Raw genomic sequence first — 25,652 nt, 5'->3', positions numbered from 1 at the left:
GCCACAACAGTGAGAGGCCCGCATACTGCAAAAAAAAAAAAAAAAAAAAAAAAAAAAAAAGTTAAAGGCAAGTTGCAGAATAAGAGCCATTTGTATAACACCATTTATACAGATAGATAAATCACAATTTAAAAATTGAATTAGGGCAGAACAACTAACTAAGGATAAGAGAGAAAAGGAAAAATTAATTCTGTGTTTTATTTTTACCTTTGTTGTATTTTGGAATTTTGTCCACAAGCATTTATTATCTTTACTTTGAAAAAAATATTTAGAAAGGTAGATTGATATAGATAGGTAGACAGGCACATGAATAGATGGATATATAGTTGGGATGGACCATATGAAATTGGTGATATTTGATCAGTTTTTTTGGTTTGTTTTTTTTTTTGTTTTTTTTTTTGTTTGTTTTGTTTTCGGTACGCAGGCCTCTCACTGCTGTGGCCTCTCCCGCTGCGGAGCACAGGCTCCGGATGTGCAAACTCAGCGGCCATGGCCCACGGGCGCAGCCGCTCCGCGGCACGTGGGACCCTCCCGGACAGGGGCACGAACCCGCGTCCCCTGCATCGGCAGGCGGACTCCCAACCACCGCGCCACCAGGGAAGCCCATTTGATCAGTTTTGATCCACAAAAATGGCAATCTCATACAATTCAATAATATACAGGAATCAGTAAAAGAAAACAAAAGTAGCTTAATTAATATTTATGATCCTTTCCAGTTTTAATTTTCCAAATCCCCAAAAAGATAGCTCTAAAAACATATCAATTTAGTGTTAAAAAGTTAGAAGTCCACTGAGTTTTTGATATCATAACCCAAATTACTTCATTTGAAAATTTGCTTGCAAGTATTGGTGTTCGTGAAGCATTTTAGCTTATTGAACTTCTAAGGTTAGAATTTAGGCCTTACTGCATTGTTTATATTTAATCCATTTATTGACTTAAATAATACAGACATATGTAGCATCTTAAAGAATATTTCTAGACAAGTCAACTTTGATTATCATAGAATGTTTTTCACATACTAATTATATCAAGAGAGAATATTTTAATGTCACAGAAGTGGAATTGCCCTTTTTGAATGCACATCAGTATAAAAGACACAGAACAGAAAAACCATGATTGTCAATGAGAAGAAGCTTATAGTGTTTGGTTCAAAAACCTTTCTTCACCTGTGATGAAGCTCACATTCCTTAGGCAGATAATGTATAGTAATAGTTGAAGCATATAATAAATATCCTTTCTTACTAATGTATTACATTTTATTAGCTAGATCAATATTGCTATAATTTCCACCCATTAGCATCTCATTGCTGTAAAGTACATAAAAATATTTACATTAACACTGATCAAAATTGCAACAGTGTGTATTAAAATATGAATGACATATAATCAGAATTTTCTGTTTCTACTGCCTCCAGTTATTTCTGACCCCAGATATGAAGTTCAAGTTTATACTTAATAGCACAATTATGTAAATCTGTAATTCTAACACTGAATTACAGCTGGTAATGATCAATAATTATATTTATGTATGATGTGAAGTTAATACTACCACCATAGATTAATGTAAACAACAAAATTATTTCTGCAGTCAAGAGCTAACAAATCATCATAAACAGAGAACTAAAACAATCTCTTCAGAGCCTAATTCCTCCAGCAGAGTAAACAGATTTTTTATTCCCAATGAATGTAAAGCCCCCAATTAAAAAGAACACAGCTCTACCAAAAATAACATGATGGCTGAGTATTTCACTACACTTTTTAATTCTTATTTCAGTCTTCAGAAAAGTCAAGATATCCTGAAGTATCTGATATGCCTTTTTTGAAGGACACCGGGAAAAAGTGAAAGACAGAAAAAAAAACAGAAATTCTAGAAAAATACAGCCAGCCAATTTAAAAAACAATTTGGAAAATATGTATACTTTTCTGTACATTACAGAGTTCAAGATCCTTCCATTAAAATAAAAAAGAAAAACCTTTGCAAATATATCAGAAAATTGTGTACAGCTGTTATGTCATTTGATCCTTTTTTTTTTTTTTTGCGGTACGCGGGTCTCTCACCGCTGTGGCCTCTCCCGTTGCGGAGCACAGGCTCCAGACGCGCAGGCTCAGTGGCCATGGCTCACGGGCCCAGCTGCTCCGCGGCATGTGGGATCTTCTCGGACCGGGGCACGAACCCGTGTCCCCAGCATCGGCAGGCGGACTCTCAACCGCTGTGCTACCAGGGAAGCCCCGATCCTTTCTTGAATTGATGCCATAGCTGAAGGAAACAAAAACTTGAAATATGCCACATAAAATAAAGTTTAATTTTCAACAGTTAGGAATGACTGAACTAGAGAAAAGACATAGGAATCTTGCTTTACACCTTTGCATTGCTTAGTGTTGTGTAAATAGTAGAGGTGAGCCAGACTGGAATACAATGGAAAGAACTGAAGAATAACAGGTGCAGCATTATAAAATTATTATGCTCCTTGCTAAGACTAAAGTCAATGTCATATTTTTTATTTCACCAACTAGGTTAAAAGAGGAGGAATTTGCTATAGGAAGATAAGCATTTTACATCTGTTTTATTTAACATCATTCACTTATGTATATTTTTAGCTAACATTCATGTGGGGCTTCCTGTGGGCCAGCCACTGTTCTAGGTAGTTTGTGTACGAGAACTTATTTATTTTCACAATTACTCTTTGAATTCAGTATTATTAATATCATCATTTTATAGATGAGAAAACCAAGACACAGGCGGATCCAAGCTCGTATAGTTAAAAAGTGGAGGAGGTAGGATTTAAACCAGTTTCACCTGAAACTAAAATCATGTTCTTTGTTTTGTATCACACTGCGTACTCAAAATTATCTGTATTATGCAGTGGAACTCTGTTAAAGTACAATTTTTGTCTTTGTAATTTAGCACAAGATAGAGTATTAAACATCACTCCACTTCAGGGTTTCTCATCTTTGGCATTACTGACATTTGGGGGTCAAGGGATTCTTTGTTTTGGAGACTGTCCTGTGCATTGTAGGATGTACAGCCTCATCCCTGACTTCTTCTCATTAGATGCCAAAAGCACTTTCCCACCGACTTGTGACAACCAAAATAGTCTTTAAGGAGAAAAATCACTCCCCCATAGAGAACCACTGAATCTTAGCCAAATCCTAACTACTGCATATAGTAAAACACATTTTTCGATACATTCTTTTCAATAACCTAGAACACTTGTCCCATGGAGGTCAGATATTATCTTTATTCCCAATCTACCTAGGAAACTTCACATCTTGATTCCATCAAGGATGAATTTGGGAAATGAAAACTGACAACAAGAATTAGTCATTTCCATGTAAACAGCTTCTCATGATGATGTCTTGAGATGGAAGACCTCCCTGTCTTTTATGGATTCTCATCTCTGACATAGCTTATTTTTCACTTGTGACCATATTGACAATTCACATAGACATCAGAAAGGAGGTAATTTCTACTCCTCCTTACCTACTGACACAACTACTTTACAAATCCAAAGATTGCTTCTGAGATAAGTTAAAATCTATATTGTGAATGTATTTCTTTTCTTAATTTAGATGAAGTTCTGGTTTCTTTTAAAGGTCATTTTAACAGAATAATCCCATTCACTTTCATACTATAGAAACTTCTCTTGGGTAGTAAGGAATTATTGGCTGAGAGCCTGAGTCTTTGTGAACAATCCTAGTTGCCTTTTTAACAAAGAGGATAAAGCAGAATGACTCTAAGCCTCCTTTCAGAGGTTCCTTGTGACATGGTGGTCTCCTCACACTGTGAATTTTCCCCCAGTGATCTGGGTTGATAGACTTACATTTCTTACCTGGTCCCTATAGGACATTTCAAGCAACTTAACCAAGGGTAAGCTTGTTCATTCTACCTTTTCAGTACAAAAATGTTTCAAAGAGTCTATTTCTTTTCTAACTTGAAAAATACCTCTACATTTCTGCAAAGAAAGATTTGTTATTATTAATATCTTTATTCATATAAAGATTCCCATTTATCAGATAGCCAAGGTTTTTGAGACAAAGCTCTAACCTCAAATTTGCAAAATGGAACCCTGAGCCAGATTTTGCTCACAGGAGGGTGTGTGCCTGAGTGTGAGTGTATGTGTGTATGAGTAAGGTTGTTATTATTACATTATTTGCTAACATTTAAAGCTTTGGGAAATTTCTTAGAAAAATATGGATTTTAGGGGGGTTTTTTGAAATAATTGGAGGATAAGAAAATAACAGATTTAGTTTTCCTATATGACAACCATCTGTCACAGCTAAGCAGCTGTCCTTTTCACAGGGGACATGTAAGCCTCAACATTCTCTACTACCTTGCATCTTGCCAGTCTCACTCACTATGTGTCTTGCTAGTGTCTCTGGGAATTTGACTTTGTGACTTCTGCTCTAGTCCCTGGAAGGAACAAGACAGAACTTAGTTCTCAGAGGACATAGAACTCCAAGGATGTACCATTTCCAGAACTTAAGAATAAGGTGAAGGACTTCTCTGGTGGCGCAGTGGTTGAGAGTCCGCCTGCCGATGCAGGGGACACGGGTCCGTGCCCCGGTTCGGGAAGATCCCACATGCCGCGGAGCGGCTGGGCCCGTGAGCCATGGCCGCTGAGCCTGCGCGCCCGGAGCCTGTGCTCTGCAACGGGAGAGGCCACAACAGGGAGAGGCCCGCGTACCGCAAAAAAAAAAAAGAATAAGATGAAATATTAGGCTCAGAAAAATATCCAGAGACCAATGATCAAATCTGGGTTACAAATTATAATACTGCAACATTGTGATTTATAAGAAATATATATTTGGTCATTCAGATGTCCACATACATATTTCTCACATGAATTTTGTCTTCATCCATAGCTCCTGGCTCACTGCTCCCAAAACTCTTGGAATTTCCTGAGTGATAAGAGCAGTGGGAGCATCTTTTGTATAATATTTAGTCTCTGGTCCTCAGTTCCTGAAAATGATTCAGAGTCATAAAGACAAAGGGTTGTTATTCATAACAAGCCCCTAACCACCACAACTAGGTTTATGTTAATGAGGTGACTTTTGGAAAGCACCTAAGGATGGGGGCTGGTTGTCAGGTGAACCAATCACAGGGGCGTAGAACTTTGCGTCCCACACCTTGAGTTCTGGGGAGGAGAGAAGGCGCTAGAGGTTCATTCAATCACCAATGGCTAATGATCTAATCAGTCATACCTGTGTAATGAAGCCTCCATAAAAACTCAAGAGGAGAGGGTTCTGGGAGTTTCCGCGTTGGTGGAGGTGGTGGGAGAGTGGTGCGCCCAGAGAGGGCAAAGAAGCTCCTCACCCTTTCCCCATACCTTGCCCTGTGCATCTCTTCCATCTGGCTGTTCCTGAGTTATATCCTGTAATAAACCAGTAATCTGGTAAGTAAACGGGTTTCCTGAGTTGTGTGAGCCACTCTAGCAAATTAACGGAACCTCAGGGTTGAGTGAGGTTTGTGGGAACCTCTAATTTACAGCCAGTTGGTCAAAAGTTCAGGTAACAACCTGAACTTGAGACTGGCATCTGAAGTGAGTGTGTGTGCTGGGGACGTGGCAGGGAAGTTGGGGGATTGGGAGAGAGCAGTCTTGTGGGACTGAGCCCTCAACCTGTGGAATCTCTCCAGGTGGTTTCAGGATTGAATTAAATTTAGGGCTCTCGGCTGGTGTCAGAATTGCTTGTTGGTGTGGGAAACACCCCCGACTCCTACGGTGGAAATTGGGTTCCAGAACCCTATTAAATATAAAAATCGTTAAGTCTGACTTTATGTAGAATTACCATGCCATTACCCTAGAGTAGGCATTATATCCTCCCCTTGATGAGAAATAGGAATTAACTTAACAAGTGGGGCAGTATTGATGGTTAAATTGGCCCAGATGTGCAGAATGGAAGTTTGCAGAAGGGTCTAATTTTGTCTTTCCATTATTGAACACAAAAAAATGTGGGGTATTTTGATAAAAATATATTGTATTTCTAGACTTTGTATATTGAGCTTCATTTTGGCCAAAGAATTGTATAAAAATATAAATTGTTCTATGATTCTCTAGTACATATAGTAGACCATATTCTCTGAGCTCCATGAAAGGAGAAAATATTTAAGGATTTACTAACAGAAGAGGAGAAGGCTATTAAAAATATCATTAACTTTACTTAGCTATACACCAGAATTTCACAGAAACTTAACAGTGGTTAAATAGTTTAATTTGGGATGGCAGACAATTAGAGGAAGCAGCTGATAGCTGGGAGACTGTAAATAGTCTGCAATGGGTATACATAGTTATGTGACAAAATGCTTTGAATAAAATATAAGGGCACTTGATTATAAATAAAAAGTGACAATTAAGGGAGAAAGAAACTATGAGTCAAGGAGAGAATCTCCAATGCCACAATCAATCAATTACATTTTTCTCAATAGAAAAGCAGAAACTACAGAAACCTCTATTGTCACGATTGCATCAGTCACTTCATGAATCCCATTTTCAATGAAACTTTTGCAGAAATCCTAGTACATTATAGGAATATTTATTGTAATTACATGGATACACTACCCACTATTCAGGATCAGAGATATTTATACCATGGTATCTTGGTTGATGATCTGTGTGAAGCTCAGACTAGGTGTTGAACAATTGATGATAGGCCAAGCTTATTCTGCAAATCAGTTTGAGAACTAGAAGATTAAAATATGTGTAGAGGATAAAACCAAGCCTGTGCTATTCAAAGCAGAATGAGGACTTAGGTATTTGAGGACTTAAGTTTAAATACTTCACCTATACCCAAATGAGGAAAGCTTGGTAGTTAGCCCCCAAGGCACAGGACACGTGTACTTCAAGATTTTATACTTCGTGGTATGTCAACCAATATCTATTACATTGTATATATATTCTTAAATTATCTATTTAATCAATTCTTTATAGTTCAAGGTGTGCATTTTTGTCTTTGTTTTTTCATCCTATGGCCATTTTCAAGTACAGAATTAACTTTTTTTTTTTGAGGCATTAAGGAAGAACCTTACTGGGTGAATCTGACTGATATCTAAGGATTCCATTCTGGTGTATAGGCAGAGCAGACCAGGTCAGTGGCATCCCAGAGAAGGAGGTAGACAATAAATAGGACAGAGTTACAGGGCCTGGGTGAGGCAGAGACAGTAGTAGTTCAAAGACTGGATATCTTTACCATGGCTGCAGACCATGAAAATAGGGAGAAAATGTTCCTCAAGTTGTGTTTTAATAGTAGATATTTGAAAAAAGCCAGAACTAAGTTAGATGGTCAAAACCCAAGTCATCAATCTGGGGGTCTACTGGGAGAGAAGAAGATGAGATACTATATCAACTCTCTATTCCTCATAACAAGCCAACCTTAGATTCTTTGGTTTAACACAGCAACGGTTTACTATCTATCATGAGTTTGGGAAATTCCTTTGCTGATTTTTGCCTCTTGGTTTCTCAGGTGATATACATTTCACTGGAGAATCTGCTGGGCTAGAATGTCCAAGATGGCAGATGGTGTAGACTGTTGGCTGGGGAGCCTCAGTTCTTCATGGGCTGTTACCCTACAGGAGTCTAGATTGGCTCCTCACACGCCAGTCTCAGGGCAACATCACACAACTTGTACACAGCTTATTCAACTTCAATTCTGTCATATGTTATTCGTTATAAAGCAAATCATAAAACTAGCCCAAATTCAGTGGGTAGGGAAATAGACTTCCTCTCTCTCCCTTTTTTTTTTTTTTTTTGGCCACACTGTGTGGCTTGTGGGATTTTAGTTCCCTGATCAGGGATCGAACCTGAGCTCTTGGCAGTGAGAGCGTGGAGTCCTAACCACTGGACCGCCAGAGAATTTCCCCAGACTCCTTCTCTTTATGGGAGGAATTGAAAAGAATCTGTGGATGTATAACAGCAACGACATTGAATCAATACTGGGTGTTCAAACCAGGGACCTAAGAGCATTTTATCAGAGTTAGAGAATAGGAAAGTTTGGAGTAATTTTCAAGGCAAAATGTGGTTGCCCACAGGAAGGGTAAATGTTTGAAATGTTATTCCTGTGAATGTTTTGGATATATTTAAATATGTCAGTGGGGTGTACACAGCTACAGAACGAGGCCTAAATAGGGATTTTTCGGTGGTAGCATGATTTCATATATGTAACAGAAATATACATACATAAATAGTTGGAACAATTACTTCTTTATTTCTTTCACTATTACAAGCTTTTAAGTGCTCTGGTTACAAAATAACTCTGAACTCACACTGGACTTTGTGTCCTAAATCTATATGAACCGGGGGTGTTTCCTACCAAATAATATTACATACTTTTCATTGAAAAGCAAACTCAGAACGATTGTTCTCTCAGGAGCAGAAGACACTTATGCATGGATCTCAGAACTCTAGGGAAATTTTTTCTTACATCTCAGAGTCAGTTTTATCTTGGATTATATCTAGTTATATCTTGATTTTTGTTTTCTAATTGCTGATCAAGAGGGCAGAAAGCAGAGGATCCAGTATTGTTCTGGTGGTGCTTTCAAGAAGAGAATCATAGTTCTAAGCCTTTCTTTTTTTGTGGCCTCTCCCGTTGCGGAGCACAGGCTCTGGACGCACAGGCTCAGCGGCCATGGCTCATGGGCCCAGCCGCTCCGCGGCATGTGGGATCCTCCCGGACCGGGGCACGATCCTGCGTCCCCTGCATCGGCAGGAAGACTCTCAACCACTGTGCCACCAGGGAAGCCCAGCCCTTCTTATTTTAAGTGAGTCTTAAACACGGATTTATATAACCATATGAATTAAGGATTGGCTGGTTTGGTTTGGTATTTTGTATTGTCCACAACTGATTAGGTTTATCTTTATGTTATCATTAGATTACAATACAATGATCATGCATCACGCATAACTCAGAACCCTGAATACATTTAATGAATGGAAGTGATTATCCGAATTCACTCTTCAAATGTCTAGTGTATTCATAAGATAATTTAGATATTTTACCCAATGAGATCTTGACTTATTTTAATCTTCATTTGACTTCTTAATTATGGCAGATAATAGATCTAAATTACCTTCTTTAAATTAGATCAGAAAGATAAGATTAAATTGCACTTCTGACCAAAGTATCATTTTTCACTTACTGAAGAACAGCGTGAACAATGCCTACGCTTCCACTCATGTTAAATTCTAAGGTTTCCTCCACTGTGCAAAAGTGAAATTTATTTCTCTTTTGTATTTTTTTGTAACAGCAAGTACACACCACTTCCTATATTTAATATGTACTTGCATCAGATTTAGGTTTAGTTGCATATTACACTGCTTCTAAATAATTGTGGGCTAGATAGTTAATTTTTGTCTAGTGTTTAAAATTCCCTAAGGTAGGCAGAACAGGGCTGATCTGGCTGCTCCAAAGCTACTCGGGTATCGTGTTCCTTTTAGATCATCCCTCTCTCACTCCTAATGTGTGCCCATGGAATCCAAGGTAGCTAGTGGAACTCCAGTTGTCATATGTATGTTCTAGAACACAGGATAAGGGAAGAAGAGATAAGGGATGACTCCCCTCTCTTCAAGTATATAATACTTAATTTTCATTTTACTGACTCAATCTCAGTCACATAGCTGCATCTGCAAAGGATGTTGGGAAATGTAGTCTTTTAGCTGAGTGCATGGCAGTCCATCAAAACTTGGGATTCTGTTAGTAAAAAAGAGGCGAGGAATGGATATTGAGAGGCAATTATCAGTCTTTGCTACAGTACATTGTAAGAATTAATTGAACTGAAAAGAAATGATTATGTAGAGATTTTTGATGTGTGCTTTGAGACTCACTACTTGGCAAGGTGTTTGAAATCACCTAATGCCTCATTATTTGGTACTTTGTGTCATTTAAAATGAAACCTGAATTTCAATTACCAGAAGATGCTGTAAGCTCTTAAAGTATGAATTTATTTATCTTCAATTTCTGCGCTGACTGCAACAGCTGCATCTTACCAGTGAACCCCATCTGATAGAAACACGTGTCTGATTTCTATTTTAGTCCTGGCATAGTAACTGTGAAAGACTTTGGTTGGCACTTAGTTATATTGCTAATATGTCACCTACTATTATTGCTACTGAATCAGCTTTTCTGTCACATCTCTTATCATGTAGCATATCTGTAATCCCCATAAGTAAGCTAGAATTATATCCTTTTCCAAAAATTTACACCTTAATTCTATGCCTAAGTATATACACCCCTACTGACTTGTGCATTTCACATTTTGTTTTCTATTTTCACTTAAATTCTAACACCATTATTTAAAAATTGTCAGACAATCAAGGCTGAAAAGAAGGAAATCCAGTAGAAAATTATACAGTTGGCAGTACTGTGTAAAAAATGGTAAAATTGTATATATTTATTACTTTAAAAAAATGAGATTTTTATTTTTGTTTGCTTTCTTTTGGTTCCTTAGAACATTAAATCCTACAATTTTTACCTGACTCAAAAATTTGTTCTTTGCTGCCATTAGTTAAAGCATTGTCAATATCCAGAAATCAGAATTTGGGGAGGTTTAAACATTTCCGTACCAAAATGTTTTTCACAGGTCCTTGTGTTTGTTTATTACAGAACTTCCTAAGGCTATTTAATAATTATGATCATTTCATTTTTTATGTTTTTGAGTCATATTTCAGGTAGACAATCCCAATGGGCCAAATCCAACTTTCCTAGTTGATTCTTATTTAATTTCCATTTTCCATCCACCATATTGACCTGGGACTGTATTCTCCTCCTACAGTATCCATTTTTTTATTAATGTAAACTTTTAGTAAAGCATAAAATACATACAGAAAAGTAAAGTATCCTAAACGTATATCATGAATTTGTGCAAAGTGAACATACCTATTTGTAACCAGCCCCAAGATTAAGAATTAGAACTTTACTAGACCCCAGATTTGACTTGTATCTTTTTCTAGTCACTATTCTCCCTCTTGACTTATAGCACTGAATATTTGGAGTTACCTATTTTTGATCTTTATATAAATGTAATTATGCAGAACATAGAGTTTTGTGCCTGCCTTCTCTCATTTAGAAATTCATAGATTTTTTAAGATTCTCATTTTTAGATTCATAGATTTGTGTGTGTGTGTGTGTGGTGTAGTTCATTCATTTTCACTGCTGATTAACTTTCAGTTGTCTTTGCCTTATGAACAATCTTCTTATGATGTGCTTGGTATAGTTTCTTTGTAATTATTCTGCGTGGGATTCATAGCACTTCTCAAATCAATGGGTCAATGTCTTTTGTAAGTTTTGGAACATTTGCAGCCAGTATCTCTTCAAATATTCTTTACCTCCCATTCTCTCTCTCTCTCTCTCTCTCTCTCTCTCTTTTCCCTTCTTCTAGGAGTCCAGTTACATACATATTAGACTGTTTTCACTTGTCCCACATTTTTTATGCTTTTCATTGTCTTTAATGTATCTTTCCTTCCCCCTGCCTTTGTTCATCATTTCGATATAGTCTGCTGACCTGGACGTATTCTATTCTGTTGAACAGTTTTCTGCTATGTCTAACATGCTGTTGATACCATTTAATAGGTCCCTAATTTCAGATATTTTATTTTTCAGTTCTAGAATTTCCGTTTGATTCTCTTTAAAGGTTTAATTCAGTGTTAAAATTTTTCCTCTTTTATCTTCATTTCCCTCATTCTCATGAATATATTTATCATAATTATTTTAGAACCTGTCCCTTAACTCTAACAATTAGATGATCTATGGACCTGAGTGGGTTTTTTTCTCCTTGTTGGTTTTCACGCACAGAGTTTTGTCTTTAGTGTGCCAAATAATTTTTGATTAAATGTCAAATATTATATATAAAAGCTGTGGGGGCTGCAGCTGATGTTATCTTTCTTTAGAGCGGGTTCACTCTTTTCTTTGGTAGACAAAAGTAGTGAAAGCTGATCACCTGAGCGAATCAAGGACGTGTCGCTTTGATGCTGCATTGTAGCTCTGATATGGCTTGGCCTATCACTGGTTCATCCTGAGTTTCCAGTTGAGTGGTTAGAGAAGACTTTGTGGCCCCATTCTCTTGGCAGATCTCATATTCTTTTATTCTGTGAGGTTGATAAAATCCTCAAACTACTTTTCAGAGATTTTATGCTTTAGCTTTTAGCCTCCTACTCCGTGCAGCCCCAGAATCTGGTCATTCTTTTGAGGTAAAACCCAGCCATATACTTAAGCCTCCCTTCCAAATCTTTATCAGAAGCTCTTTTGGTTTTTCTGTTTCCTAGAAGTAACTCTCTATTAGTCCAAAACCCTAATTCTCAGTCTCCTGTTGAAGCCTAGAATGGGCAAAGGCTCCGTGGTAAAAGCAGCTGCAAAAGTCAGCTCACTCACTCAAGATTCTCTCCTCCCTGAAGTTTTAGACCCTCCAGTTCTTGGTGCCTCAGCAGCTCTCCAGTGTCTTCAAACAAATGATTTGTGTGTTTTATCACTTTCTCCCAATTGTTCTCCGTGAGAACTTTGGACTGCTAGAAGCCACTGAATTCCACCTGATAGAATCTGGTTTTTACTAACTGATTTATTCACTTTACTTTAAATACTGTATTATGCAGATAACTTGGAAATTTACCTCTCTACTTTTGTAGTTTGTTATTGATAAGCTTTAACTATCAAAGGTCTTAATGTGTCCTTATAGTATATATAGAGATGTATATCACTTTGTGAAATAAAACATATTAGAAAAAGATTGTCATAAAATATGTAATCCTAATAAAATGCATTTAAAATTCTTAAACTTTATTAAATCAATATATTCTATGAAATCTTTAAAATTAACATTTCAATGTATAAAATATATATGTATTAAGAAAAAATTTTCAAAATCTTAGAAAAGTTTATCTGGCAGAATTGGGAGAGAGGGGAATAGGGAATATGTTGTGTGCTTTTTTCTCCTAATTTCTAATGTTATTTTATTTTTTAAATTTTTATCTGATTTACATTATATACTTGAATAATAAAATAGATTTTTTAGAACTTATGATAGATCTTACATTTTCTAATTTCTATCTATAGCTTTATTTCTTTGAGAAATCTCATGTATGCCTAATTCAACCACCAGTTATATAGGGATGGTTTCCAGCCCAGACAACACTGTTGGGCTCAAGACCTGTTCATAGAAAAGTCACCAAGTTATTGTGACTTAAATGTCATATGGGTACTTCAGACTCAGCTTGCTGAAAGGATTTCTACCCCATGACCCTCACTGCATCTGACATGCAGTAAGCACATACTATGTATTAACTGATTAAATGACATCCCCTCCTCTGCTCCAATTCAGAACCTTCTCCTTGCCAGCTGGTGGAGAATTCCTCAGGTTAGGTTTCCTATACTCTCATAATATCCTGTGCATAACTCTATCATAGCACTTATTATAGTATATTATACTATGGTAGACATTTGTCTGTCTCTTGTCTCTGAACATGAATTCCTTGAAACTACTATTACAGAGACAGTGTTTAACAAATATTTGAAGAAATGAAACTCTTGGAATATTTAACTGAAATTTTTAGGTTTAAAATTAAGATTTGCAAACCAAAGTATACAGATTTTGAGACATTTAATGAGAGCTTTCAAAAGGACATTAAACATACATATGTTTTGAATTCCTGCTAATTTTTTAACCAAAGTTCTTCAACAGATATTCATGGATAAGTGCCAGGCAGGGTCTTAAAAAAAGTGGTGATACATCAGTCAGCAAAACAGAAAATGACTGGTGCCTTCTGAAACCTGTAGTCTAGTGATAAGAGAAAACAGAAATTAAAAATAAATATAATAAATTTGTAAATTATATAATGAATTATAAGTAGAAAAGTGCTATAGATGTAAAGAAAAATTAGAGCAGGTTGAGGAGGATCAAGAGTTTTGGGGGAAGAAGTTCAGTTTGCAGTATTAAATGTGTTTCTTAGGCCACATTATAAGATTTGAGCAAAGACTTGGAAGAAAAGTGTTTGTTTAATGAATATCTGCAGGAAGAATGGTCTGGATAAAGAAAATAACTAGAGCAATGGCCCCAAGCAGTTCCGTGGAGCTGGAGTGGCGTCAGCAAGAAAGAGGGAGGGTAATGTAAAATGGGATGAGAGGAAGCAAGCCCCAGTTCATGTTGGTAATTTTAGGCTGTTGTAAGGATCTTGGCTTTTACTCTAACTGAAATGGAGAGTCATTGCTGAGTTTTAACAGTGATAGGACATGATCACAACTACATTTTATAGAATTGCTCTGTTTTGCTGCACTATGAGTAAATTGTAGGGGAGAAGGGTATATGCTGGGAGATCTGCCATGATGATGAGAGAAAAAGGTGGTTTTGACTAGGATGGTAGCAGAGAGGTGAGAGGTGAGAGGTGGTTAGATCCTAGGTATTTGAAGGTGGAGCTGATGAGATTTGCAGATGGATTAAACATGGTTTTTGGCCTAAAGGATAGTGTTGTCATCAACTAGGGTCTAAAGGCTGTAGCTAGAACAGATTTGGGGAGAGAAGATCAGATTTGGACATATATTGGATTTGTGTATTAGACATGTACATGGCTTATGTCAGGTCATCAATTCAGGAGAGATATTTAACTTAGAAATATACATTTGCAAGTGTAAGCATATAGACACTATTTAAAGCCATGGAACAATGTGAGATCACCAAGGAATGGGGCCTAGATTGAAAAGAGGAGATCAAAGATTGAGTTCTGGGAATCATTCAAATTAAGAGGCTTAGGAGAAGAGGAAGAACCAGGAAAGGAGACAGAAGGAGGCATGAGGAGTAAAATAATGAGACTGTGGCCTGGAAATCAGGCGAAGGAAATGTCTCAAGGAAGAAAGAGTAATCAACTCTGGATTGCTGATAAGCCAAGTAGGACAGGGACTTGGAATTGACCAGTGGGTGTACTATTATGGAGCTGTGATCAAAGAGAGGAATTTGGCAGTGGTGGTAGTGGTGGTCCAGACTAGGGTGACATTAATAAAGTATAGGAAGGGAGGAATTAGACATAGAAAAGTCTGCTGAGGAGTTTTGCTGAAAAGGGAACAAAAAGATGAAAAAAAAGTCTTAAGATGTGAGAAATAATATTATCATAATCAGCATATTATTTCTCATATGCCAATGGAAGGTCTAGCAAAGAGTGTTATAGGATTAACTGAGGGGCAGAATTTCTGGTGCTCTGCCTTTGAGTAGGGATGAAAGATGGGAACTTGTATGAAATTCAGACTTTCACTGAGAAAAGAGCTTGGGAATTGAATGAATGACATCAGGCAGGAAGGCAGAGCATGCAAGTATATGTACTGGGGAATGTGAAGGGTAGATTCTTTGGAGTTTCTTCTCTGCTTCAGTTTTTTTTTCAGTGAAGGAAAAAAAATGTCATCAGCTGAGTCAAGACAGGGAAGAGGATGCGGAGGTCTGAAGAGTGAGAAGATGTGAAATACTTGTCTAGGAGAATAGACATGTGAATGGACTAGAGACATATTTAATGATTATATGACATCATTAAGGCTGTAGGCTATGAACAGCAATATAAAGTGAGACCAGTCAGCATGATGGGGTGTTTTTCTCTAGTCAGATTCAGCTGTACGTATGTGGGAGCAGAGGAGGAAGAAATCTAGTTTTAACCAGAATCAAGAGAGCGGCAAAGGAATTAAAGGTATATGCAAGAAAATAATTATAATGCCTGACCATGGAGGCTTTTTCTTTTAAATTTCAAGTTAAAAAAAATCAAACAGACTTCTTATTTTTGTAAACCAAGATAATATTCTCTGGAAATGGAATGATGAAAATAATGTGTTCATTCATGATAATGTACCAAATAAAAATCTAACTTGAAAATTTAAGTTCAAATGTATTTATGAAGTTTCTTCATCTCTTTTTTAGAACTTCAATGAGATATCACCATTGACATTTCAGCATTTGATTATTCTGCGTGTATTCTCTGAATGGAAGAATTATTGACTACCAAGGTAAGTAAAGTAATGAAATTTAAAAACAAAGTCTCTGACTGTCCAGTCATTTAAAGTATCTCTTCTGGATAAGATAATATTTAAGGAAACTACTGGAATAGGAGAGAATAAAAAATAACACATTGAAGAGCACTGAATTCACTTCTAAATCTCATTTTCAGAATGGTTATTAACTATATACATATATATCTGTTATTTATCTTATGATTGAAATTACACTGAAAATCTAGAAAAAAATGAAAACTGCATATCTGATGAAGTACTACATCACTCAGATAAGTACAAAATAGTTTTCAGTGATCCTGGTCCTAGGAGAGGTAACACAAATGAATGTGTATATTCCTTTTGCAAATATACATTTTGTTGTCCATGAGGTATGGCCCATTATTTGAAGGAAAACATTTAATTTTTCTTTACTTTATTACGTGTTACCTAATTGCTCCTTTCCCGTATGATTGGTTAGAAATTCTTTTCTATTTAAAGTAGCATACTTTGGGCACTAAACGAAGTCGATTTCAAAATAATTCTGTTGAATTGTCTCTTAATCTGACGTATATGAACATATTCATATTGTTGAAAAATGTTGCACTTGTGGGTGTGTACTTACACACAAACTTGTGGGTAGAGGTCTCTACCTTTTATAAGCTTCTCAAAGGGATATTTGATCCCCAATAAGAGTAGTGATAACTGATACATGATACACGATAAAGGGGACACATTTATTCCTATGCTCTAAAGAGGAGTAATTCTAGCTCATCCTTATATCCATTACACAGAGTAAAAATTTGTAGTAGTAGTTCTCTTTTGCATGTAATGAAACTGGGTTACAAAAGGGACAGGTAGATGTACCCAAATCACCCAAAAGGCAACAGTGTCAAACACAAAAGCCACATCTAAAAAATTCCCTTTCCAATGGACTAACCAGGAGCATGCAGTTTTTCAGCTGTGAGCAATTGGCTACTGATAACCTTGTTCATTAACAAATCAAGCAGCTGTTCAGATCTGCAGAAAAGCCCCCATGTTGTCCTTAAATACTCCAGTACAAAGTCAGTGTAAACCAATTAAGTTACACGATGGGAAAAGCATCAGATGTGTAACTGATGATTCACTTAACCTCATCCCACTCTTCTTTTAGCTTTCAATAATCATCAACCTCCAGAAAATGATAAGCTTTTACATCAAACATGAATAAATATTCCAGGGTGAATTCTACTGTTTAAAGAGAAACACACATTTTAGGAACTTTTAATTTTTTTTCTGTGTGGCTACCTAAACTTTAATCATTTTTTTTACTCTTAAAAAATACTTTAAAATAGTAACTGGAAGTAATATATGGCCCAAAAGATTTTACTATTATGTTAGGAAATGCTGTTTGCACTTAAAAAAATTGTCCCATTATCAACGGAAAAAATGGTGAAGATATCACTTTTCAGATTATAATATTGTAATGAACCAAACTATCAAGATGTACTTAGTTCATGTAAGATTTGTAAAAAGAAATCTAAATTAGGATTTAAGGGAGTGTGGCAAATTTAACACATAAAATTATACATATTATTTACATTTTTCACATAAATGGAATAAAGCATATGGTCTACTGTTAGTTAACAGTTACTAACCTTTTTTAGTTAACAGTTACTAACCTTTGTAACTGTTAGTATTTTAGAAATAATTCAGTTCAAAACTCATTATGCAAGAGTTGAAATGATTTTACCCATATCTTTATAATTGCTTACTTATTTGGTAGTATCAAAATTGTGGCCAGTATTAATCTTAAAATCACAGAAATTTTGGAACTTCAAAGGACTCGCAAGGTCCTTGGATCCAACTTCTTTATTTTACTTCCTCAATAAAAACTCATTAGGAAAATAATCCTATTTTTCACATTCATTTCTCAAAGAAACACAGATTTCTATGCTCTGTCACCCAGCCCCACTCTCTCAATGAAAGGAATGACCTTGAATTGAACTGTAGGAAGTAAATGGAATAAAAGTTTACTGAAAAAGTTTAGTAAGGATACAGAAGATTGATGCGTATATTTGTGTTGGACACCCTTCCTTGTGCTGCATATTCAAAGTGATAGAATCATGTTATTTATTATATTTTTCAGATCATTTGCAATGTTAATTTATATGAGTTTGATATCGCTTTTGTCTCTTAGTTGTGTGTTATTCTGAGAAATCCCTGGGGAAGCAAAGGATTTATATGCTTTGTGTACATGTTCTGCAGACTAAGCACTCTGGCATAATTATTTTTGGCACTCACTAACTGATTAAAACATCCAATTTAACTCATGATCAGTAAGATTAAACCTTTTTAATATACCTCAAAAGTAAATTATCATTTACTACTCAAACATCCCTTTCTGCACATGTCCCCAATAAAGCCATTATTTTTCCGTTAATGTACCTTTTAATGAGGATTCCCTTTTATTTCTTCCTTTGGGCAAAACTGCCTTACCCTTTACAGAGAGGTAGGAACAAAGATGAGATGGAGGCTGACTAGATAAGTACATGGGTTTCTAATGTCATACCAATTACAAGTCTTTATTTTTGTTGTATTCCATAAGGAATTTTCTGTTCAAGAAAACATGTCCCTGATTTGAGTTTATTTGATGTATAGACAAATGGGAACAGTTAGAAGAAAATAATATTTGAAAAAAATCCTTTACCTGACTCGGGGAAAAAAACTGTCATCTTTTATTTAATTTTAAAGTAGTTATTTTTAAAAACTTAAGTGTTACACTTCAGTCTTGCAGTGAAACCCACTTAACAGAATACCCAAAACACTTTTCAATATTAGAATGATTTGAAGGGAAAAAATGTTCCCAAGAATTAAAAAAGCATAATATAATCCTAAATTAGAATAATTGTAATTGGCAAGTCCTCTAACCTGCTGAGGACCCTTGCAGTGGTTTATCACTGTATTGAGAGAGGAGGAAAATAAAATGTAATAGATAACATGCATTGGTTAAGCTAGGGCCTCGTGGAGCTTTGAAACAGTCACAGGTGTAAGCACCTCACTCACATGCTGAGGGAGGTATGGGGGAACTCAGATTAGTAGAATCCTCCTGTGTGAATGCTAGAGCGTTACTGTGTACAAATGTCTTGATTACTGCCTTTTATGCATAGGATTAACATCAAATGAAACAAGAATTATGGAGTAAGGCTTTAGATAGAAAATAGGTCAAGTCAATGCAATAAATATCCTGTCAGAATTTTGATCCAGATTTACAAATACTTCACCAGATTGCTAATAAGCCTGTAGCCCCACATGTAAATATTTGAACAGTATGAAAAAGGCTTCTGAGTTAAACAAGACTACCATGCCCCAAATAGGTTGAACTACTGAAGTGTTGTCATAAGCCAGGCAGAAGGGACACTTTTCTGGAATATGTGGTAGACAGACCCAAAACACTGCCAAAACTTTTCCCCTAAATTGTCAGGAAATCAAAATCTCAAAATGGTCTAAATCTAGCCATTGGTTACACAAATTCTAAGAGCTTGAAGAAGCAAGCTTACAAAAACTTTGCATAGATATCCGATTCTTGGATCTATAATAAGTGTTGGAGTCTTCTGGAAATACCAAGGAAAAAATTGGTCACTCCTAAAAATATCTTTAAAATGACCATATCCATAGGGTGGTCTCCACTCCAAGATATATTGTAGACATGGGAATATCTTAAGGATCCACTAATAAATGTGATTTTTTTTTTATTAGGTGTGTTTGTGCCAGCACTCTAGACCTTAGGGGCCACACATTAGCATAAGTTCAGTGAGCATACATTTTCTCCATCTCCCCATTCCACATAAAATTAGAGAATAATTTACTGTTGAGGTATAAGATATGAATCCCTTTGTTAGTGTATTAGTTTCAACAGTTATTAAAACTTGTGTAAGACCTATCACATTTCCATTGTACCGTTGAATGTAATATATGGTCTTTCTTCATTTTTTTTTCCTTTAACTTTTTGGCCAAATAAGAGACTAAAGGCTTCAAGTAAAACATTTTTTTAAAAAGTGAAAACGATAGTAATAAATGTTCTATTTTCTTTCTTCTGGTTCTACCAGCTATTCTACCAAATATCTAATATATTTACTTGATGCTAATTGATGAAATAATAATGGGCATCCTTTCCAAACAAGAAGTGAGTTCAATTACTGATTATACCATCTGTAAAAAGGGAGTATTCTATCACTTTCCAAGAGTGTGATTTATTTTTAACTAAGAATGAAAACTTAACTTTGAAAATGGGAGGGGTAAGTTTGTTGTGCTTAAACTTTCATAAATTGGCAACTTTTGGCACAGGTGCCAAAGATAGAACAAGAATAAATGTCTCAAGCCTTGGTTATTAGAGTTTGATCATAAGCGTTGTGGTGTAGAATTCATGGATTATTCATGTGTAATTACAGATAGCTATTGTGCTCCTTTAAATCATCCCTATGGCCCATTATGGTCCATAACAACTGAAATACCAATTGTCATAGTAAGGTTTGGGCTCTGTCACAGAGTGTGGACTATAATCAATAATGATGAATGGTAAAATTTTACATCAAGCAGTCTAAAGTCTGGTTGGCTCCCTCCATAAATCTGTACAAACACCAAGCAGAGCAGCTGCAGGGTCTGGAAATTTAAAAGCCAACACTCGCCTTACCCCCTACACGCATTTACCTCTGTAAAAGTTAAAAAAAAAATAGGGAGGAAAGAAAAAAGGAAATGCTCAATATATCAATTCTAATAATCCACACGCTGTTTGAAGAATTTCCCTCTATTTAAATGGGAGTGAACCCTAGGTTGTTTTCAAGGTCAATTTCAGGTGAAAAGGGGGTCATCTAGAGGTCACTCAGGCTCCCATGCAGGTCAATAACGCCTCTTCACTTCCACAGCAGACAAGCCGCTCACACCCAATCAATCCACCAACGCTGCTGCTGCACCCAGCGTAATGAACAGTGAATAAATGTAGCCTATCATCACAAAACATGCTTTTTAAGTACCTTTCCTTTTCATGTAAAACCTCTCGCTGTCAAATTCTACATTCACTCATCCAGCAGTGAGTAGCAAAAGTGAGAAATCAGACTCTCATTGGGGTTGGTAAAAGGTCACAGCTGACAGACAAGGAGGTTAAACTGCCGAGTTAAAATACTGTTCATTACCCACTGCAGCTTTTTGCTAACTACACTTCTTTGTGTTAGAGTCAAGCAGTACATCAATATGCCCCTCCTCCTAATTTATTAGCAATTGTTGAATTGTATGGGGTGGGCGCTAAAAGGGAAATTGATGTCTTATAGGTGCATATATATGTATAAATTCTTTTGCTTTTGCAAACTTCGAATTCCTTATCTATTTTCATACTCAATACCCTATCCAGCATTGTGTCTACTTGAGATGCACCCTAGTTTTTAGGGAAACATGATTCCTAAGATCAGAAGAGACTGAGTAATCTGAATTCTAAAGGCACAGGATCAGTTGTTTGGAGACTTTTATAATTCACATTTTTTTTCTAAAAAGAATTGTATATAAGGCATTTTGATTTTTTCAGTCAAAATTTTGATATGGGAAACTATAATTTATACCAAAACAAGCAAAAAAATGCATGTTAAATATACATAATGTTTCAAATTGCAATTTATTAAAAATTGCAAGATAGTCTTTTGCTGACAAGGTTAGCACCTGTCAAACACATAATGGAGTTCAGAATATAATCTGTTATTTTTTCAGGGAAGTGTGTAATACCTGCATTTTTTTCATTAATTCTGATATAGTCAAAGGAGCCTTTAACAACAGTGAGTAATCGCAGAAGTGTAAGTGGAAATAGTACTTTTTCTGAATTCAGTTGACTAAATGAAATGGTTTGGTGTGAAATCTGATGGATTAGAATAATTTTCCAAAAATGAAATTTCATTCTTTGATTAATTAGTACGTAGGTGGAATTCCCTTTATTGAAATGCAGAGGCTTCGTATTTAAAGATCCCAGTATGAAAACAAGTCAGAGAGTATTCCAATACAAAATCACAAATCATGAATAAAATAAAGGTTTACTTACATGCTCTCTACAACAATAATTTGACTCAACAAAATTACCATTATCTATTTACATCTTTAAAAAATGCATTCTGAGATTTATTCTGGAAAAAAATATATCTTTTTTTTACCCCCTCCTGTATGCCTTCTCTCTCAGTGGGACTGAAAATAAAATGTTATGACTTAAATCACAAGAGGCTAACATCATTTTTAGCAACAAGGGCTGCATAATTTCAAGACTATGAGTGAGTCGCTGACTTTAACTAAAATGTTTCAGTTCTCTGCGTATATAGGTACATAAATAATTCAGAATTAATCCCTGCAGAGGGGACAATGGGAATCGTAAATTATCCATGTGCCGTCCTCAACATTAGAGGCAATGAACCTATAGTAACAAACTATGAGTGTTACTCATTACATACATTTCACAGACACCTTAACCTTTTGAATATTAATTTCCCTCTGCAGCTTGTAGCTAGGCAGTATCATTTTTTTCATTTTCCTTCCCATTCCTCTTGCCTTCATTTCCTTCTCTCCTTTTCTCTTTTACAAAATCTCCCAAATCGTATGTAAGCCGCAGCTATTGAGTGGATGCATTGCAATACATTGATTTGTTACAGAAAGGCTGTTTCTTTTTTTTTTAAGCAGCATGTTTTTCTGTAAAAAATCCCTTAATATTATATGTAGCCCCTCTGTAGAATGTAAGGTGAGGTGTCACAGTCAGACTGTCCTTATGAAGATAAACGGGGTTGCAAATCTGGGCCAATCTGACTTCACTGGGGTTGACGGTGTCCCTTGAATTTCACAAAAATATATAATAATTTTTTTAAACTAGGAAGATATTGCAGAATTGTCATAATTTTCATCCAAAGATGAAAATAAAGTTTTTAAAAAAGAAGTACAGTAGCTCCTAATTATAAAATTTATTAGGTCTTTAACTGTTAAATTAGGGAGCTTATTTTTTTAAAAAGACTTAATGAGCTATAACAGTGTGTATTCTCATTTTTGTCTCTAAATTACCCTCTCAGTTAAAAATACTCTGATAAGCTTTATAACTCTTATTTTGAAAGATATACAGAGAACAGAAAGATTTCTTTCTAGTCTAATTCATTATGCCCCATTCCTGTCTATTAGATAAGATCAATTGAAATGCTGATCATGAAAAATTTTTTTCATAAATAGAATTTATACAATAAATATAAATACATAATTGTGTGTGAGGATGTACCTAAATATCAACACACATGCTTATGTGTATTATACACACATATATATATATTTATATATAAAATTATGTGAACAGAATTAGAAATCCCAGCAATAAGCTGAACTACATATACTATGAAGGGGGCCCACAGACATGGCTGGAGTGAAATGCAACAAAATTGTTTCCACACCAGGCTTTTCCAATATTTCATCATGCCCTTCCCCAGCATGGTTGCATGTCTTGTTCCCTCATCTCTTTCAGGTCTTCAATTACCTTTCTATACCTTCTACCAGTGCCCAATTTAAGATTACAAACCTACCAATACCAAAATCTTATTTTCTTTCCTTACTTTATCCATCTCTGACGCTCTTTTAACTCTAATATAATATATAGTGTGCTTATTTATATACTTATTGTCCTGGCTGGAAGTTCTTTGAGGGCAGGGAGTTTCATTAATTTTGTTCACTGCTATATCCTGAATGCCTGAGAGATAGTAAGAGCTCAATAAATATGTTGAAGAAATGAAACACAGTAGTACATTTGAGGTGTCAAGAACTATTTGAGACTCACTATAGTCCCAGTATGGCTGGATAATGGGACTAATTATGACATTAATCTAATGCAACACTGCCTTCTCTTTCTGTGTCATTCCCCCTCCCTGCCCAATATGTTAAATTTGGGCATCCATTGCCTTCAGACTCTCCCTGCAACTGCTTTTTTTTTTTTTTTTGCAACTGCTTTTATTAAAGTGAAAACTTTCAGTAAAAGTCTCATATCATTCATTTACAAATTACATTGAACTTGTCAATTTGTCCTGCAAAATGTATTTGCATTCTAAGCTTTATCTCATATGATACAATTAATGGATTTGTTTTCTATTGAAATTTCCAGTATAGACAATGTTAGGTGAAATAATTTCTTTTTCATTTTGGTTTAGTAGATTCTCATTTTATTGATCTTTAATTCATGTTATTTAAATTCCTATTCTTTTCACCTACATATAAGGACAATTCTAAGGTTCATTTAAGTAAACTGGGAATTGCCTTACCACGAGCTGAGGTGGAGCTACCAGGCACACACACACCGGCTCTTTTTCACAGAGGGCAAAAACAATTCTCAGTATTTTGAATTTGGTAACAAATTATATTTTCTTATTAAAAAGCAGACATTTAAACCAAAAGTCCAAAGAGTTTTTGAAATTACTGAAGACCTGGGTTTAGCTTTTACTTAGGTAGTGGTATTAGTAGATGTGAAGAAAATCAAAGAAGAAACTTCACCTTAAAAACTTGGGCTATCTGCCCCCAGTCTTACCCCAGGAGAGAAATTTGTGGAACTGAGTTATATTTTATCCCATCATTTTGACATCAATGATATTGATGTAAAATTAAGAAATCACAATTCATAAAAGTAACATACGGAAGCTACATTGAAGCTACAGCATATGATTAAACTGTTATTCTCCATATTTATGTGGAATCCTGAAAACAAAGACCCAGTAAATAAATGGCAGCCTTTCTAGACCAAGTTGTGAGTATGTTATTTGAGTATATCTTTTTTTTTTGGTAATCCAATCTCTTTTCTATTCAGTTAGCAGAAGTGATCATCATTTAGTGACAAATGACAGTGTTGTCAGGAATGAATCTCAATAATTAATCACAGTTGTGTAAGAAGCATAACATTGTAATTTTCTATAAATGAACTTAGGTTCTACTTCAGTGTTTCACTTGGAAAATGATGTCAACCATTCAGGGTGCTCTCTACCCATGTCTGTTGGTAGAAGTCTATATTTCTGGGGCTTATGCAGTGGCCTAGCTTGGAGGTGGGGATAAGCATCTTGCATGCCATCGTTGCCATCACCTAAATTGGCATCTGCAGGGGCATCTATTTACGTAAAGAGTTTGCCTTTTAGACCAAGCACAGCCCACCTGTATCCCTCCCTTATGAACCTACATGGCTTCTTTTTCATAGTTGCTTTAATAATCTCCTAGATACAAAAGACATTGCAATTTTTTGCCTCTCTTTAGGGCCACAGGAAACTTCTCGCTGTTCCTCTGACTTACTGGAGCATAGATTGTGTCAGGAACAAATAAGTACACACCCCACTGAGTCATCTTTACTCACCTCCTCCTGCACCATCCGTGCTGGTTGAGAGGGTAACACCAGGGTGGTATAGCTTTTCTGATTACTGTAGTACAATACATGTGAGCAGTGAGCACCAATCTTCTTTGTCCTTTGATTTCCCCAAACCCATTTGAACATCGTTCTCTGCTTGCCTTCCTCTTCTCTTATTACTCCCTTAAGAAGCAGGAGACTGGATCCTGATTGTAAAACAGAATTTTAGGATAGAATTGTTTAGGGTACTTGTGAAAATCCTGCATGGTGCCATACAAGTTTTTAGAAAGGACTATTTAGAATTGGCATGTTTACACATCCAATCAGCTGTTAAGTTGAGTTATCTCTATGACAA

General features: G+C 35.9%; 1 long non-coding RNA gene across 1 annotated transcript in view; it reads left to right on the top strand.

The window, feature by feature from the left end:
• The window catches only part of LOC137221493 (uncharacterized), a 258,262-nt gene that overhangs the window by 164,237 nt on the left and 68,373 nt on the right, over positions 1-25,652 (top strand). Inside the window, exon 5 of the long non-coding RNA XR_010942037.1 lies at positions 15,872-15,957. This is a non-coding gene — a long non-coding RNA (uncharacterized lncRNA). The remainder of the gene's footprint in view (positions 1-15,871; positions 15,958-25,652) is intronic.

Source organism: Pseudorca crassidens, chromosome 3 (genome assembly GCF_039906515.1).
Source record: "Pseudorca crassidens isolate mPseCra1 chromosome 3, mPseCra1.hap1, whole genome shotgun sequence".
In the NCBI taxonomy this organism is placed as follows: Eukaryota; Metazoa; Chordata; class Mammalia; order Artiodactyla; family Delphinidae; genus Pseudorca; species Pseudorca crassidens.
This window is presented reverse-complemented; position numbering and strand designations above follow the sequence as displayed.